This window comes from Anomaloglossus baeobatrachus, chromosome 4 (assembly GCF_048569485.1).
Source record: "Anomaloglossus baeobatrachus isolate aAnoBae1 chromosome 4, aAnoBae1.hap1, whole genome shotgun sequence".
In the NCBI taxonomy this organism is placed as follows: Eukaryota; Metazoa; Chordata; class Amphibia; order Anura; family Aromobatidae; genus Anomaloglossus; species Anomaloglossus baeobatrachus.
Window position 1 is genome coordinate 78,346,001 of NC_134356.1, and position 13,720 is coordinate 78,359,720.

Genomic DNA, 13,720 nt, shown 5'->3' on the forward strand with positions numbered 1-13,720 from the left:
CCGTACCACATGGAGCGTCCTCCACGTTTCCAAACACCGCTCAAAATCCCACTTGCTATTCTAACTACCAGTCAATCTCCCCTCAAGATAAATACACAAGAGACAGCAGGCAACTGAATATGTGACGGTTCTTCCGCAATCAAATATGGCCAGCAGCGGAGAAACTCTTCTGCCGTCACAGAGATCACAAAAACCGGACACGTTCAGGCAATCAGTGCCACACACCCTGAGACACACAAGTAAGACTTCAGATTATAAAAATCAGCAGACTTACTATGTTCTCGTATAAAGAGCTGATCAGACTCTTAGCTCAGGGTATTTAGCACGTCCTGGCATTCCAATCGCCGGTCCTCAAGATTGTAGAGTTTCTCCTATGCTGGCCCCACGTTGGGCACCATTAATGTTGAGGTGAACTCTTAACCAGAGATCACTCGTTGCCTACTGCCTAGCCTAATTGGTGTGGATCGAGTGCATGCTTGAAAAATGAGATCAGACACAGTCGGATATTCATCTTTCCTCGACAGAAGTCAGCCCATGCTCTGCTTTTATTACAACTGAGCTTGCTCTGATATAACCTTGCAAAGGGGCATGTCCAGATGTGTTCATTGGTCAGTGGGTCAAACAATGTGTTAGTCCATGAGCTGATTGGTGGGCGACATTGTAGGCGGGTCTATGACGTCACTGGATGGATCCATGGTGATGGTGATGGGAGGGATGTCATCTGGTGGATCCATGTTGATGGTAGGGTCTGTGATGTCATCGGGGGCCATTTTGGGTTCCACTGAAGAGTGACTGGCTTATGTATAGATAATTGATTTAATTGAACACACTTCTCACAATGCTCTATGTCCAGAGGTTAATTAAGTATTTCATTTTATGGCTCTCCTCAACAAAGGAACCTTTGCGCTATCAGTGGTGCCTGGGCAAAAAGTCCATATATTGCTAGTTCTAAGGTCCCCTAGCACTGTGCTGCTGCCGCTGCTACATTTTTCTAGTTCTGTTGCTGAAACCTGTTTGCATTACAGAGTACCTCTACTTGCTGCTGCTGCGAGCCACTACTCCGGCTGCTTAACACAATATCCGCTGCCACGAAGTATCGTCCACTGCTGCCGTCCATCCATCCCGGATGGAGTCTTGACACCTATTGGTGCTGTGACCTACTGCCAGAGACTGTTGCTCTTGTACCCCTGGGGCCAGCAAACGCAGCATCAGTCTTTTTGACTGGCACCCGGACTCATACCTGCAGCGTAACACCCTCACCTTTAGGGGTTCTGGAGAAGACCAGGCTCAGGTCCGTAGCTAAGCCCCTCTGGGTTTTCTGTGCACTCTGACCTAGTGGGTTCGCTAAACATCTCTGCTCGCTCGGCGAGCATAACACCTAATAACACACTGAGCTATTAGGGAATGTGAGAACCGGCTATAATTTGTTGTGTACAGGAATATCAATCAAGATTCTTTCAAAACCAGGAGCAAAACAGTAACAATACAGTGATACTACAAGAAACTGCACAATTAATTATATGGTAAATATTTCCAAGTCAAATTTATGTATGAGATAGCGAAGATGATTGTCTATAAGATGATGATAGTCTCACGTTGTAAGCCGTTGTCGATGGTGAGATATGGAGCCTGAAAATCAAAAGTTCAAAACATTGTTATCCTTTTGCTTGTCAGTGTATATCAATAGGACAAGTGTCTAGCATGACCTAACCTCTGCTCGTAGGAATTCTTAAAATAACATAGCATCTGTGTTACTGCCGAGCGCAGATGCAATTCAGAATTACTATTACGCAATATGAGAATCTCAAAAGGAAGTCTGTTCTCTCATGCCAGCATTTTTTTGTGTGAGTTAAACTTTACTGGAAGGCGGAGAGTCGGGATATAAATTGCCTCACTTCCAGCAGCACAGGAAAGAAGAAGAGAATTTGACAAGAAAGACTAAAGTCTGGGCCACCGACTGAAAGTAGGTGCCTTTCTATAAGGTTTTATGTGATGTTATATGTTTGATGTTTTATCTAATTAGTGCATTACAGAGCAGTTAACTTTTCTGGTGGATTTCCAAAACTTCTATTTAGATAGCATGATAATAGAACCAGAAGCAAAGTACTGCAGTGAAATTTCTCAAGGTGGTTTTGCACTTTTAGGCTATGTGCGCACGTGTGCGTATTGCACGCAGTTACGCTGCGTTCTGCACCGCAGCGTAACTGCATGCGTCCTGCGTCCCCAGCACAATATATGAAGATTGTGCATGAGACATGCGCACGTGGCGTATTAGAACGCAGCGATTCGGCTGCTGCCAGAAACGCGCGTTCTAAGAAGTGACATGTCACTTCTTTCGTGCGCTTTGCATGCTGTCTATAGGGAGAGGCAGCATGCAGAGCGCACGAATTCTGCAGGCACCAGGTGCTTCAAAAACGGAGCTTTTCAGCTGCGCTCTGAAGCGGACCTTTTGTGTGCGGTGCAGAGCGCACACGTGCGCACATACCCTTATTATTTACTAGCTGTACTACACGGCTTCGCCCGGGTTAATAACTGCTGTTAACAAAATAGAATGTATTAACAAAAATTATTCTGCACACAAAAACCACAAAACAAATAGATAGAAATGCAGCTTTTCTTTTCGCATCAGCTGACATTCGTGCCAAGGAATTCCTTTTCTTATGAGGCATTATTGTTATAAAAATAGTCTGTAACTGACAGTTTCTATATCCTCTCACATAGAGGTAATGTGACTGACATCAGCTTTTCCACCAATACACCCTAACTGACATCCTATTACCTCACACAAGCTTTGTTATACTGAGAATGTCCTTTGTTGCCTATATTAACCAATCAGAGCTCAGATTAATTAACTGTAGCAAAATAGAAGCTGAGCTGTGATTGGTTGCTATTGGCAGCCTGATAAATCTCCAGGCAACAGAAAGCCCTCCCCCTGACAGTATATATTAGCTCACACATACACATATAGACAGGTCATGTGACTGACAGCTGCCGTATTTCCTATGTGGTACATTTGTTGTTCTTGTAGTTTGGCTGCTTATTAATCAGATTTTTATTTTTGAAGGATAATACCAGACTTGTGTGTGTTTAGGGTGATTATGTGGTGAGGTTGGTGTATGTGTGGTGAGATGTGTGCTGAGGGTGGTATATGTGTTCAAGCACGTGGTAGTGTGTGGCGCATTTTGTGTGTGTGTGTTCACCCGAGTGTGGTGAGTATCCCATGTTGGGGCCCCATCTTAACAACTGTACGGTATATACTCTTTGGCGTCATCTCTCTCATTCTTTAAGTCCTCCTTGTTCACATCTGGCAGCTGTCAATTTGCCTCCAACACTTTTCGTTTCACTTTTTCCCCCATTATGTAGATAGGGGCAAAATTGATTGGTAAATTGGAACACGTGGGGTTAAAATTTCGCCTCACAACATAGCCTATGACGCTCTCGGGGTCCAGAAGTGTGAGTGTGCAAAATTTTGTGGCTGTAGCTGCGATGGTGCAGATGCCAATCCTGGACATACACACACACACACACACATACATACATACATACAGTGCTGGCCAAAAGTATTGGCACCCCTGCAATTCTGTCTGATAATACTCAGTTTCTTCTTGAAAATGATTGCAATCACAAATTCTTTGGCATTATTATCTTCATTTATTTTGCTTGCAATAAAAAACACAAAAGAGAATGAAACAAAAATCAAATCATTGATCATTTCAGACAAAACTCCAAAAATGGGCCAGACAAAAGTATTGGCACCCATAAGCGGGCTGTACACGCTACGATATCGTTAATGATTTATCGTCGGGGTCACGTTGTTTGTGACGCACATCTGGTGCCATTAACGATATTGTAGTGTGTGACACTTAATGTGCGACCTAAAATGATCGCAAAAGCGGCCAAAATCGTTTGCCACGGAGAGGTCGTCCTAAAACAAAAAATTACTCTCTTCTAATTAGCGATGTTGTTCGTTGTTCCTGCGGCAGCACACATCGCTATGTGTGACACCGCCGGAACGAGGAACATCTCCTTACCTGCGTCCACCGCCAATGCGGAAGAAAGGAGGTGGGCGGGATGACGCTATGACGCTACACGACCCGCCCCCTTAGAAAGGAGGCAGATCGCCGGCCAGAGCGACGTCACAGGGCAGGTAAGTACGTGTGATGGGGGTAAGCGAGGTTGTGCATGACGGGCAGCGATTTGCCCATGTCGCACAACCGACGGGGGTGGGTACGATCGCTTGCGATCTCGCTAGCGAGATCGCAGCTTGTAAAGCCCGCTTTAGCCTAATACTTGGTTGCACAACCTTTAGCCAAAATAACTGCGAACAGCCGCTTCCGGTAACCATCAATGAGTTTCTTACAATGCTCTGCTGGAATTTTAGACCATTCCTCTTTGGCAAACTGCTCCAGGTCCCTGAGATTTGAAGGGGGCCTTCTCCAAACTGCCATTTTGAGATCTCTCCACAGGTGTTCTATGGGATTCAGGTCTGGACTCATTGCTGGCCACTTTAGTAGTCTCCAGTGCTTTCTATCAAACCATTTTCTAATGCTTTTTGAAGTGTGTTTTGGGTCATTGTCCTGCTGGAAGACCCATGACCTCTGAGGAAGACCCAGCTTTCTCACACTGGGCCCTACATTATGCTGCAAAATTTGTTGGTAGTCTTCAGACTTCATAATGCCATGCACACGGTCAAGCAGTCCAGTGCCAGAGGCAGCAAAGCAACCCCAAAACATCAGGGAACTTCCACCATGTTTGACTGTAGGGTCCGTGATCTTTTCTTTGAATGCCTCTTTTTTTTTTTCCTGGAAACTCTATGTTGATGGCTTTTCCCAAAAAGCTCTACTTTTGTCTCATCTGACCACAGAACATTCTTCCGAAACATTTTAGGCTTTCTCAGGTAAGTTTTGGCAAACTCCAGCCTGGCTTTATTATGTCTCGGGGTAAGAAGTGGGGTCTTCCTGGGTATCCTACCATACAGTCCCTTTTCATTCAGACGCCGACGGATAGTACGGGTTGACACTGTTGTACCCTCGGACTGCAGGGCAACTTGAACTTGTTTGGATGTTAGTCGAGGTTCTTTATCCACCATCCGCACAATCTTGCGTAGAGATCTCTCGTCAATTTTTCTTTTCCTTCCACATCTAGGGAGGTTAGCCACAGTGCCATGGGCTTTAAACGTCTTGATGACACTGCACACCGTAGACACAGGAACTTTCAGGTCTTTGGAGATGGACTTGTAGCCTTGAGATTGCTCATGCTTCCTCACAATTTGGACACTCAAGTCCTCAGACAGTTCTTTGGTCTTCTTTCTTTTCTCCATGCTCAATGTGGTACACACAAGGACACAGGACAGAGGTTGAGTCAACTTTAATCCATGTCAACTGGCTGCAAGTGTGATTTAGTGATTACCAACATCTGTTAGGCTGCTTTCACACATCCGGCTTGAGCTCTGCGGCTCAATCCGGCTGTGAAACCTATGCAACGGATGCGGTGAAAACACCACATCCTTTGCATACGTTTTTCCCATGCGGCCCGTCCGGTTTTTGCCGCTTGCGGCATGCTACTGAGCATGCGCAGTGGCAAAAACCGCATGCGGCGGCCGGATGCGGTTTTTGCCGCATCCGGCCGCCATAGGCATGCATTGAAAAATGCACCGCATCAGCCGAATGCGGCGCGCTGCGTTTTTTTTTGCCGCACGAAAAAACGTGCCAGGCAACGTTCCATCCGGCCGCCGCATCGGCTAAATCTGCTGCATGCGGCAAAAACCGGATGGAACGTAAGGCCTTGCGGCACAATGCGGCACTAATTAAAGTCTATGCAGAAAAAATGCAACCGGCAGCATAAAAAAACGGTTGCGATTTTCCTGCAAAGTGCCAGATTGTGCTGCATTGCAGAAACCGGAGGTGTGAAAGCAGCCTTAGGTGCCACAGGTAAGTTACAGGTGCTGTTCATTACACAAATTAGAGAAGCATCACATGATTTTTCAAACAATGCCAATACTTTTGTCCACCCCCTTTTTTATGTTTGGTGTGGAATTATATCCAATTTGGCTTTATGACATTTTTTTTTTTTTCATTGAAGACAAATTAAATGAAGATAATAATACCAAAGAATTTGTGATTGCAATCATTTTCAGGAAGAAAGTGAGTATTCTCTGACAGAATTGCAGGGGTGCCAATACTTTTGGCCAGCACTGTACACACACACACACACACACACACACACACACACACACACACACACATTCATTCAGCTTTATATATTAGATTATAAAATTGCTTATATAGAGCTATCATATTTCGCAGCACTTTATATACTTTATCATTGGTCTTCCCAATGAAGCTCACAATCGTAGGGTTGTGGAAGGAAACCGGAGAACCAGGAGCAAAGTCATTTTACATTTTTACTTAATATGCCAGCCATATGTTGATTGCAGGAAAATATGAAACATACTATGAACAGTTCACTTTTTATGGTGTTTTTTGCAATTTCTGTGAATTGTTTGGATCATGAGAAATTTTTATCACAAATGGGGATGCCTTAGGTATGTTTTTTATGTTTTCCCATATGTTTTTCCTTATGAAAGAGAATATATATGAAAAAATACATATGCATAAAAAAATGCCATAAAAAGTGTGGGTAAAAATGTATGAAATTTATGGTATTTTGGTTAAAAGAAAAAAAAAAACATCCGTACACAAAGTATGAAGGAATCCTTACCCGTATTGTAATAATCAGACACTCTGGAATTTGGTGAAACCAGAAGATGTAAAAGAAATGTAAATGAGAAGACATGAACATCCGAGAAAATCGGTTTGATTCTTCTACTCTCACTCCGATCAGCGTCTGATCAGAGTATGATCCGATTTTCTCAGATGTAGAGAAGTTAGGAAAATAAATTATTTCCATTTTCCTCATTTTACCAGTCTGTGAAAGTCGGATCATACTTGGATGTGTCATTAATGCTGTGACTGTTTTCCTCCAACAGACTTGATCCGAGGAAAAAATCTGGCATTTACAGAAACCCACAAAATGACATTGGTCCGAGTGCAATCTGATATTTTGTCAGACCGTACTCAGACCCAAAATACAGTCGTCTGCATGAGCCCTTATAGTGTATATTATATTTATATTTTAGTAGTATTTTTAAACCAAATCTGTCACGAGGTTCTTGCCCCTAAACCAAGAGGAGTATAATAAAAAAGCAGAAATCCTGATTCCAGCGATGTGTTACTTACTAGACTTCTTGCAGTAGTTTTGATAAAATAAATGTTTTAGCAGCAGGAGATTATCACTAGAGCCAAAGGCGTAAATAGAGTGTTATGGGCCTCAGGGCAAAATTTGGACTAGGGGCACTGTAATGATGAGCCAAGGGCGCCTCTGGGCTTGTAGTCGTGGCCTCGGTAGATTCAAGGCTCTCCCCTGGCTCCATCACTACTTCAAGGTCGGGGGCTGACTTGGTGGGGCAGAGTGTGTTGGTGTCGTCGGCCGTTGTACAAACAGTCTTCAGGCAGGATGTGATGAAACCATAAGACATCTTTATTTACACACGAAGACACAATCCGGCTGTTGCATAGAGAAAAAAACACTTCCTGAGGCTGGGGGACAACCTGCCCTGACGTTCCCTCACGTGGGGATGTGCCCTGATTACTCCGCTTCACCGGGCTCCCACTGTCGGTTACACACACACCGGACCCACACCGGCTGCTTCACTCTCCGAGGTTGCGTCCACTCCCGTTCTCTCCGGCGTCCCCGCTTAACAGCCCTCACACTCTGCCCCTTGATCTTCACCCTCTCATGTCCCGGATCCAACTGACTGTGACTCTGCACTTTTTCTAACCAACACTTCACCTCCCTCCCCTTTCTGCTGCCGGCTCCTCCTTTCCTCTGCCCTGTTTCTGTGGTGACAGCCGTCCCACCCGGCCACTAGGGGAACCCACTACAACAATGCATTAACAATAAAAACATTTTTATTAAAGGACATCAACATTCCGGGGGGTACTGGGCTTCTTTGTAAGGGGTCTGCCCACCCCTTACATACCTCCCCTCTTTAAGCCTAAGCCTCCCGGCAAGGCATAAATCTAAAAACATATAAACTGTAACGACAGCCACATCACGGTGGTAACCTGCAGTCCAGTCCACCGCCCGGCAGCTTAGCAGCGCTCCCGGTCCTTGCTGGCGCCCGGAGGCTTAACAGCGCTCCCGGTCTTAGATGGCGCCCGGAGGCTCAACAGCGCTCCCGGTCTTAGATGGCGCCCGGAGGCTCAACAGCGCTCCCGGTCTTAGATGGCGCCCGGAGGCTCAACAGCGCTCCCGGTCTTAAATGGCGAGCAACACTTAAAACAACGGCAAACCTTCGCCCTGCGGAGGAGTTCCTGACTCAGTCTGACAGCGAACTCTCCCCGGGCTTTAACAACTTGAACATGAACTTCAGCCGGTCAAACAACAAGCTGGCTGCAGTGGTGAGCTACTCCGGAGGCCAGGATTGCTTCCATTCAGCCGCCTGAGCCTGGATATAGGCACCCAGGGACTGCCCAGGTTGGCGGCGTAGCCTCCGGAACGATACAGGAGCGAAAGGGGGCTCCGCTGGCGTGGCATCTTCGGCTCCCGGCGGGGGTGATGGAGTCGCCACCCGGGGTGGTTGAAGCGCGGGTTGTGGCACGTCCAGAACGATCACCGGTCTATTGGTCACACTTTGGTTAACCGCCACCACCGGGGTACCCTTGTCTGAGTCAGCGGTCGGGCCAGACTGCACCTCCGATGGGAACGCCACGGTGCGCCTGGAATGAGAGGCCTCGGTCGGCGTCGGTTTTGGCTGGCTCCGGCGCCGTTCCTGGTGCTCCTCCCATTCCAGCTCCTGTTGCCACTGAGCCGCTTCCCGGGCGGTCGGCATCCGGTTCACTCCAACCGCAAACAGGCCGCGACTACCCGCCTCGGGTAAGAACTGTACCTTCTCTCCCGGATACAGAGTGTGGAGCCGTTTTGGTAGACCTTCTACGTCCAGGTGGACCCGATTATAAAAATAATCGTCTCCGGTACTTGCTTCACGAATAAACCCGTAGCCCTCCTGCTGGTTGAATTTCACCACTATACCAGTGGTGAATTGCAGGGCCAGCTCCTCAGCGCCGGGACCGGACATCATTTCCCGGACGACGGTCTCTGCAAGCAGCCGCTCACGGACGGGGTCTGGTACTGGAGACGGGGCCCTTGGGTACGATGTAGAAGACGGGGACACAGGGTCCCAAAAGAAGCCCCGGTGGTCCTGTTCCAGCCGCTCAGCAAGTTCCTCGGCCGACTCCCGCACGGGGACAGATGGTACTGCGGCCGTGGCGACGGGCGGAGGTGTCTCTAAGGGGGCATACGTAATCCCCCGGGGCCGATTCCCCACCGGTAGCTGGGTAGCATAGGTCGCCCGTACCTCCGTTGTGGTGCCTCCGGTCGTCGCGTCCCAGGTGGTCAGCCAGGTCACCTTTTCAGGACGTGCTGGGCCTCCTGGCCCGGTCGGAAGATCAAGCAGAGCCGCTTCCGCTGCAGCAGCGGTTTTGGGACGCTCCCGGCCCAGGCTGGTCAGGGCCATGACGGTGGCGAGATCCTGCTGTTGACCGGAAGTCTCCATCGCTTTCTCTTGCTGTATTGCTAGAAATGGCGGCGGAGTCAATGCTGAGACTGGAGGAAGTGGAGGCGGGCCTATGTTTCCCGCTCTTGAACAAGCTCCACCCCCAGCCTCACACATCATCTTGACTCCTCCGCGGCGGTTCTTTTTTTCCTTCAATATACCGCCCACTTCATGTTTCCCTCTTCGTGCCCTGGGGCTGACGCCTCCCCTCTTTAGGCGGAGTACTCTGTGCTTCTTCTTCAGCACCGGCCAGCCCCAGGCTCTTCTCTTGGCGCCAATTTTTCGCGCCCTTTCTTCCTCAACTTCACAGATGGCGGCCATCTTGTCGCCATCTCGTGCCCGGTCCAACGCCTGGGGCACTTCTTCCTCCCACCATGGGACTGGAAATCTTCTCTCATAGCCCGGATACGGTGCACTTGGCACCACTTGATCTCCGGCTTCTTGGGTTCCTGGCAGGGGAATCGCATCCTGCCGACTACGCCACATGTAATGATGAGCCAAGGGCGCCTCTGGGCTTGTAGTCGTGGCCTCGGTAGATTCAAGGCTCTCCCCTGGCTCCATCACTACTTCAAGGTCGGGGGCTGACTTGGTGGGGCAGAGTGTGTTGGTGTCGTCGGCCGTTGTACAAACAGTCTTCAGGCAGGATGTGATGAAACCATAAGACATCTTTATTTACACACGAAGACACAATCCGGCTGTTGCATAGAGAAAAAAACACTTCCTGAGGCTGGGGGACAACCTGCCCTGACGTTCCCTCACGTGGGGATGTGCCCTGATTACTCCGCTTCACCGGGCTCCCACTGTCGGTTACACACACACCGGACCCACACCGGCTGCTTCACTCTCCGAGGTTGCGTCCACTCCCGTTCTCTCCGGCGTCCCCGCTTAACAGCCCTCACACTCTGCCCCTTGATCTTCACCCTCTCATGTCCCGGATCCAACTGACTGTGACTCTGCACTTTTTCTAACCAACACTTCACCTCCCTCCCCTTTCTGCTGCCGGCTCCTCCTTTCCTCTGCCCTGTTTCTGTGGTGACAGCCGTCCCACCCGGCCACTAGGGGAACCCACTACAACAATGCATTAACAATAAAAACATTTTTATTAAAGGACATCAACATTCCGGGGGGTACTGGGCTTCTTTGTAAGGGGTCTGCCCACCCCTTACAGCACCTCTTCACGTCTTCTTTTCCCACAGACACTAAAATGTTAACTAATATATTTCTAAAAGTGAAATTGAGATGAGTTTCTCACCAGATGTCGGTAACAACCCATCTAATCCACATAGACAAAGAAATAAAACAATAGATGTCCATAAATTAAGTTATATGTAACAATGAGAAGTTTTGTTAGTTGAGCGAGGGCTGGCTGGTGGTCCTCTAAAAATTATGATTGAGGGTCGACTGCTGGTCATCTAAAAATTATGACGGCATGCTGCAGGCTCTCCAAAAATTAAGAGTGAGGGCCACCTGCTGGCCCTCCAAAAATCTATGAGTGTGGGCCGGCTGCTGGTCCTCCAAAAACTATGAGCGAGGGCCAGCTGTTGGCCCTCTAAAAATTTGGTGCTACAGTCACATGATAACCCTGTTGATAGGATGAAGGAGGAGGAGGACCAGAAAAAAAAACCTTGAACCATACACTTTTTTGAGGGTGGAAAGGGGTACATGGGAATGCAAAAGGAAAAAAAAAAGGAACACTTGATTTGGCTTTATATTCCGCTGCTGTGATCTGCTGGGGTTGAAAAGTTGGGGCCAATCTAGACCTTGTTCATTTTGAGAACAGTAAAGGCTGCTTTACACGCAGCGACATCGCTAGCAATGTCGCTCATGAAAGCACCTGCCCCCGTCGTTTGTGCGTCACGGGCAAATCGCTGCCCGTGGCGCACAATATCACTAGGACCTGTCACACATACATACCTTCCTAACAACGTCACTGTGGCCGGCGAACAGCCTCTTTTCTAAGGGGACAGTTCATGCGGCGTCACAGCGACCTCACACAGCAGGCGTCCAATAGAAGCGGAGGGGCGGAGAACAGCCGTATGAAAGTCACGCCCACCTCATTGCCGGAGGACGCAGGTATTGTGTTGTTCGTCGTTCCTGGGGTGTCACACGTAGCAATGTGTGCTGCATCAGGAACGACGAACAACCTGCGTCCAAAATCAGCAACGATATTTGGGAAATTGACGACGTGTCAACAATCAACGATTTGGTGAGTATTTTGCATCGTTAGCGGTCGCTCGTACGTGTCACACGCAATGACTTCGCTAACGAGGCCGGATGTGTGTCACAAATTCCGTGACCCCAACGACATCTCGTTAGCGATGTTGTTGCGTGTAAAGCCCCCTTTAGACTGTCAGTATTTTCAGTTGATCAGTTATTATGCCCCTGGTGGCACTAAAATCCTGCTCTGACAAAGCACTAGCGACAGGGCAGTCCAGCACCTCTAGGGCGTAGAGGGAAAGTTCATGCCACATGTCCAGCTTGAATACCCAATAGTTATATGACACAAATGAATCATGGGGGACTCTGGTATGATCGGTCAGATACTCCTTCACCATCTTCCAAAACTGTACGCTCCTCGTCAGAGTACCCCAGGCTTCATGGACTGGGCACTGGGATGGTCTAATGAAACTGTTCCAGACCTCTTATAGTGTTCCCTTGCCTCTGTTGGACCTGGAATGTGTCTCCTTCATCTTTACTCCTTGGTTATCCAAGAAACTATGACTTCTGCTGTAAGCATTGTCAACTGGGATTTTTTTTTACTAAGTGTTCAACTAGGGCCTACTGGTATTGATGGAAAGTTCTTCTTGTAGCAGGGTTTGATAAGAGTGAATAACCAGGAATTAATGATGGTCAAAATGCGTATAGTCTGAGGATCATGTGAAAGGCTGCGGGGTATAAATGGAGTGCACACACGGAGTATCTTTTCAAGTAGCTCAGGCAAATCTGGGTAGATTTTCAAAAAGTGCTTAACCATTAAGTAGAACACGTGGGCCAGGCATGATACATGTGCGAGCTTGCCAAGCTTCAGTGCTGCCACCAGCTTATGGCCATTTTTACACACGACCATGCCTGCTTATAGTTTAAGCGGCGAGAGTCACAGTTTTGTCTGGCACGTTACACTTTTCAACAATTCTGCGGCAGTGTGCTGTTTGTCACCTAATAATAATCTTCATTTATATAGCGGAAACATATTCTGCAGCGCTTTACAATTCAGAGGTTCATAAAGAAATGAATTTCACCATAGCCTGTTGCTGTTTCATCGAGACAGTGCTGCAGTGCTTACAGCTTGCGAATGATATGGATGACATGCTTGGAGATGACAAATCAGAGATGGAGAAGGAGGAGGTTTGGGAAACCCTGAAGCCCGCAATCCTTGGCATCGGTAGTACGTGTGTATTCCCAGGGTCCAACTCTCTCCCAGCCTCCACAAGAGTCACCCAGTGTGCCATCAGGCAAATGTACCGTCCCTTGCCCCTAGCATTGTTCTTTAGGTATTGTTAGTATTGTTACTCAAGTTGAGCATTACAAGTTGCTTGAGTCAAGTACCTAGCACCTGAGCATTTTAGTTCCCATCACTAATTATCATCACTGTTCCCATTGGGGTTCCTAATCTAAATTCCCTATCAGTTTGTCTTCGTAGTGTGGGAATGTCGTAGAGGCCAGTATCTTTTATTGTAGTGATATTCTCTTGCATGACTATCCCACTCACACAGAAAGCAGCAGTACTTTGTATATCCACCCTGGAGACCATGTTAGAGGGCAAGCACCTTTAAGTCACCACAGATGGGCCACAAATGTTGGCCATAGTTCAGGAATCTCAGCAGCTGTTTCAGTTCTCATAGATTTCTTTCATGTGGAGTGCATAACCAACTGGAATTGAAGGTAGCGCATTACCATTATGCAGGAAGACATCTTTTAGGCTACTTTCACACATCAGTTTTTTGCCATCAGGTTCAATCCGGAAAAAAACGGGTAAAACGGATCCGGTACCGCATCCGTTTTTTCCCCATAGACTTGCATTGTTACCGGATTGTACCGGATGGCTTTGCGTTGCATCCGTTTTTTTCCGGATGCGGCAAAATTAGTTAAAGCGGCGGCCGGAGG

At 47.8% G+C, this 13,720-nt stretch overlaps 1 protein-coding gene across 1 annotated transcript in view; it reads left to right on the forward strand.

Moving 5' to 3' along the window:
* The first annotated feature begins 1,908 nt into the window (after positions 1-1,908).
* CD14 (CD14 molecule) overlaps positions 1,909-13,720 on the forward strand; it is a 38,305-nt gene continuing 26,493 nt past the window's right edge. The window contains exon 1 of the mRNA XM_075342253.1: positions 1,909-1,963. The gene's annotated coding sequence lies outside the window, so the exon portion shown is untranslated. The remainder of the gene's footprint in view (positions 1,964-13,720) is intronic.